Genomic DNA, 5,280 nt, shown 5'->3' on the forward strand with positions numbered 1-5,280 from the left:
ATTGAAAGTAGTGGCCTTGTGTGGAAGAGGTCCTATGGTGTCCTTTAGCACAGAACCAGGCACTCCAGGGATGTCCCCTGTATAGACTGCATGCACCCTACTGTTGTGGTTCAGTCCTAATTGCCTTCAGCTTAGCTGGCTTTGATAACTCACTTTGCCTGCTGTGGGCATATTGGAAAGGGCTTGGTTCCTGAGCTGTTGAGAGACCTTTTTGAGGCCACCTTGGGCTACTTGATGGACAGGGCCAGCAGTCAGCCTAGCTACCTGCAATTAACCTCTCTGCCGTAGTTATAGGCACCAAAGGGCAGGGGATTCTGTATGGCCAACTGAAAGGCTGGGCTGCTAGAACTGCAGGCACACCAATGTGAAGGGTTCTCTTCCTCCACCCTTTGGAGTGGCACTGGTCCCAGCCACGGCTGACTGCAGGTTGTGATGGGGCAGAAGCTGCTTTAAATGGATGCTTGGCCAGGTGGGCAGGTTAGATGGCGCAGGTTCATAGGGGAATGTAGGGTGGGGCTTGTGTTGCTCTCAAGATGGAGAGTGGTTGTTCTGGCACTCACAAGCATCTGACTATCTAGGCTAGGGGAGGGAAGGAGAAATGCACCCACCCAGTCTTTTAAAATATAGTGTGTTCTCCTTTTAATATTTCATCCTTTTACATATAAGTCTAGAGCTAAATTATTTCTATTACAATACACTCTTTCATGCTATTAGAATGAAAAATGATTAATTTAGAAAAGATTAAAATAGATAAAGGATTCATCATCAAAATTTTTAATCTTAAATGTGCATTTTATATTTTATCAATTGTTTCTTAAAGGTCAAAGCTTGTTTTTCTCATTTTTTATAGTAGTCTGTCATCTTTGTAATCAAGAAAATTGTCATCTCTGTCATGTGAACTATACCCACAATACACTCTTTGATTTCTTCACAGTGGACTCAGGAACTTATAAAACAACTTGCACAAAGAATTACATTTTTTAATGGGATACTTCATAAATTTGTGTGTCATCCTTGTACAGGGGCCAGGCTGTTCTTTGAATTGTTCCAGTTTTAGCCTATGTGCTTCTGCTAAAGAAAGCACATGTGGAATTATTTAAATATTTTTTTTCAAACTTTTACTGTTACCTCACCCACACTTAATTAGATAGCATTTTTTACATTAGCTCATTTTTTTATTAAACCTTTCCAAAACATTCACTTCTGTTACCATAGAAATAACACATTTTTCTTTTCAGTTTAAGTAGAACTTGATTACATTATGTAATTAAAATAACAAGTTCAACTAATATAAAAGTTTAGGGAACACACACAACAGTCTCTTGATGACATTTAAGTCAACTTAGAGGCAGCAGAATTTGTGGATAGGTTGGTGGACCACTTCTATGGGTCTGCTCAAGGCCCTGAAGGAACATCAGTATATCAGAAAGAGCATGAAGAGGGTTCTTTAGTGAGTCAGCGAAATGGATTAAAAGTGGTTCTTGTTTATTGAGATTCCCATTTGAGATTTTAATATTTATATTTTTTAGAAGCCTTTTTGAGTAAAGATCATTGCTTTTATATTTTAATAATTTAGATGACTCAAGTTTTAAATTAATGCATTTTACTTAATTCTCAATTGTAGATTCCTTTGAAGTCCTACTGAGTCTGCTGGTTATGTGGAGAACTGTTCGTTGGAATGGATTGACAACTGAGAGATTTGTGCTCTGCATAAGGTATGTTACAGTTCAAAATGTGCTACAAGACCTGTCACACAATCTTCTGACCAGACCGGAAGCCTCGCAGGTAGGATCAATATTTTATTTGTGCTTATTTCATAAGCGCCTATTCCAAAGAGAAACAGTGTAGGAACTGAATAATTGTGGAATAAGCAAAAAAAAAAAAAAAAAAAATCTAGAAATCCTGTGATATTTTTTATTACCCTTTCTTATATTATTTTTCCTCCTAATTTCTTCCCTTTTTTTTTTCTTACATATCCTCTTATCCTAAATGTAATATTCTTCTCTTTAAATTTCAACCACACAATAGTCATTCTACTTTGTTCTGCTCTGAAAAGAACTAGTATACCTTGGCTTATGGAATAAGAATAAAGGACATTTTCTATGAACATAAACTTATAAAACATCCTACATATGTTGTACCTTTCTTCATGGTCCATAATCTAGGAAGCAATTGTTCCTTAGAAAAATGGTTTTGTGTGTGTGTGGGGGGGGAAGCATTCTATAATGTAACTCTCAATAATTATGAACTTAAAGGTGATTATGAATAATTACATGTTTAGTGAAAACTGTTTTTATCTTTAGATTGGGTACCCAAAAGAAACTTATAAAAGATATTAAATATTAATTTATAAGAGATACCAGAATTTCTGGTTTCTTAATCCTAGAAATGCCTTTCTTATCCTTATCTTCTGGAAAGTACTGACATTCACACAAAGATATCTGCCAAATAGACCTGGTATTCAAATATTCACCTTGAAACTCTTTGCAGATAGAGTCCTAAGTTAAAGCACTATCATGTTTTAGTTTTTACCTTCATCTCTCTGGCCCCTTCGTATGTTTATAAAATTTATAATGGGTTGTGGACATGTGGCGTCTATTTCCATATTATAAACTATAGTCTCTTAAAAAATGTTTTCTTAATCCTAAAATTCAGCTGTATCCAATTTGAGTAACATACATATTTTATAAAAAATGGTAATTGAAATATCTTTGGGAATTTTGAGAATAATTGAGAATTATTCAAATGACCACATCAGCTGAAATACAGGTGCATATGTAATCACGTGTTCTAGAACTAGCAAGGCCCTGACTTAATGGTCTTCTTAACATATATATGCTCTACAAGGCAGCAGCCCAAGTTGGGGGAAATTTAAAGATTCTGACTTTCTACTGGAAAGATGCATCGAGACTGCTCGGGTATTTTTCCTGCCTCTACCCTTGTATTCATCTAATTCATTCTCTTCATAGCTCAGGAGTCCGGGCTAGTTATGTAAATTGCAGAGGGGTGCAAGATGAAAATATGGGCACCTTGCTTAAAACAGCAGGAGAAAAAGTGCGGTTCACAGGTACTAAAATGTGAAACTTTTTCCTTTAAAAACATGTAATTTGTAAAATAATAGAGGTAATAGGGGTACCTGAGTAACGACCTAAGCCTACAAATTTCCACCCTGACCTTCGGTATGTTTATCTGCTACACCGTCTGCCTCCCTTCTTAGGGTCTGCTGGGCTGCTTTATATTCCGCTCTCTCCATTTGGTTAGTATCAACTTGTCCTCCACATTACACTTTAAAAATCCCTTGCTCGGGGTGCTTCTTATGTAATTTTCATTTAGACAGGTTATAATCAGTAACTGCTTATATAAATTAATATCCTAATCCTCACTGGGTTGTAATCTTCAGTGTTTTGTTCTTTGCCCCCTCTCAGAGCCTGGTCTGATGCCTGTTAACCTACCTTTGTTATGCCTCTGCGTGATGTGTATTGAATCAATACTTGAATGAATGCGTGAATGATTGGAGGCCCCAATATACTTGGTGAAGAGTGTTACTCTTCATGATGCTGCCAATTCAGGGAGCAAATAGCTACCTCTACCACTTTTGTATAGCTCCACTTCCACTGCTGAGGCCAGAATTTGACAGCATGGAATGAAGAGTTTTAAAAAGTATGATCTGAGATTGCTCGTTTTCAACTTGATGATGTAGGAATTAGAGCTGAAGAGATTCCTATATGCACTCGCCAATTTTAGTTTTTTGTCGAAACAGAAATGTTGATTAGTAGCAGGTCTCCCATTTCTAAAAGACAAAGACCAAATGACTGGCATTAGGTTAATTAAGGCATGGAGAAGAGAGTAATGTCATGACCGTGATATCGGTTATTATGTGGGTAAAGGTGTATCATTAGTGAATTCTGTAATCATTGCTCCGGAGAACATACAGTGAGAATTTGCAGTTCATCTTATAAGCCAAAGCCTAATGTCCTCAGCCGAGGTTAAGATGTGAGAAAATCAAGCAGTCAGGAGAGATGTCAGAGATGTAAAATGAAATTGGGAAGTTTATGAAAAATGACAAGAATTTATTGAATAAGAAGTATAGAATTCCCCTTTGCTTATAGAAGTAAATTAGAAGTAAGAAAATATGATTATTTGGTTGATACCAACCTTTTATAAAATATTACAAATATACAGCCTTATACAAAATATTACCAGTATTTTGTATAACCACTGAGTTGTTGCAAAAGCTTCTGATAAATACTATGTGTTTTCAGATCCTGTAATTTCAAAAGAAATAATTAGTGTATGTTTTTTTTTTGTTACTGTTATTAACATTTTTCATGGAAGCAAATAAACATTTTTTCAAAAAAGTGGACGATTTTGAAACGTTTAAATTTAGAACCTTTAAGAATAAAAAGGTTAAACCTTCTCTCGGCTGCTACTCAGGACTAAAATACTAAAGCCTAGATTTTTGATCCTACCGTCTTATGATTAAAATGAAAAGGATAGCTATATAAAAGATTCCTGTTTTATGTATCCTTCTTTTTTGATATCTTTCCATTTCTGCCTCTGCTCTGCCCTTAGGTATTTTAGAATAGCTTCAATAGGGTATGCATTCCTGTTAGGTGTTTCCTTGAATGCAGCACAACTCTGGGACTGGGCTAAATGAATCTCTGCTTCATAAACCTGCATCTCCTTAACAAGTAAGGAGAACAATAAGTAGGATTACTTCCAGAGGTCAATTAAGAAGAAATTGGGTAGCCTGTAGCTCTTTTTAGCTGACAGTCCAAAGTAAAAATTTATCTTAAGTGGTTAGAACCTTCTGATTCTGGGCATTTTTTTTTTCTATTTTCTTAGTTCCTCTATTTTCTACTGTATATAAATTATACATGTGTTAGAAGGTGGAGGACAGACAGGAAAGTATCCAAACTGAGAAAGCACTTTGAGACTAAAAAAATGAAGCAAACCAGTCCATACCATTTACTGAGTTTTATTTAGGGAAAATTACAGTGGGGGTTGGATGAACAGATGATCCTGGCACTACACAGCTATTCTCTACTCCTGTCTGGGCCTTAACCACAGCTTTTATAGAGCAAGGGGACATTGTGGTGAGGTGCCGTCTGTGTACTACTCATCTCTACGAGTTACCTGAAGTGGCATTTTCCGTGTGCCAATTTATCAAAAACAAGCGTTCCTGCATTCTAGCAAGGGCATATCTTAACTTTGAAGGGATCTGGAACACGTACCTCCAAGGGAGGTCATTGAGCAGGCAAAACAGAATGGAGGGCTAAA

At 36.5% G+C, this 5,280-nt stretch overlaps 1 non-coding gene across 1 annotated transcript; it reads right to left on the reverse strand.

The window, feature by feature from the left end:
- Positions 1–977: 977 nt before the first annotated feature.
- On the reverse strand, positions 978–1,084 carry LOC123780967 (U6 spliceosomal RNA). Its single transcript, XR_006776560.1, has one exon. It is a non-coding gene; the product is annotated as a U6 spliceosomal RNA (small nuclear RNA).
- Between the last annotated feature and the right edge of the window lie 4,196 nt (positions 1,085–5,280).

This window comes from Ursus americanus, chromosome 17 (assembly GCF_024610735.1).
Source record: "Ursus americanus isolate L20-20 chromosome 17, mUrsAme1.1.p, whole genome shotgun sequence".
NCBI classification, from domain to species: Eukaryota; Metazoa; Chordata; class Mammalia; order Carnivora; family Ursidae; genus Ursus; species Ursus americanus.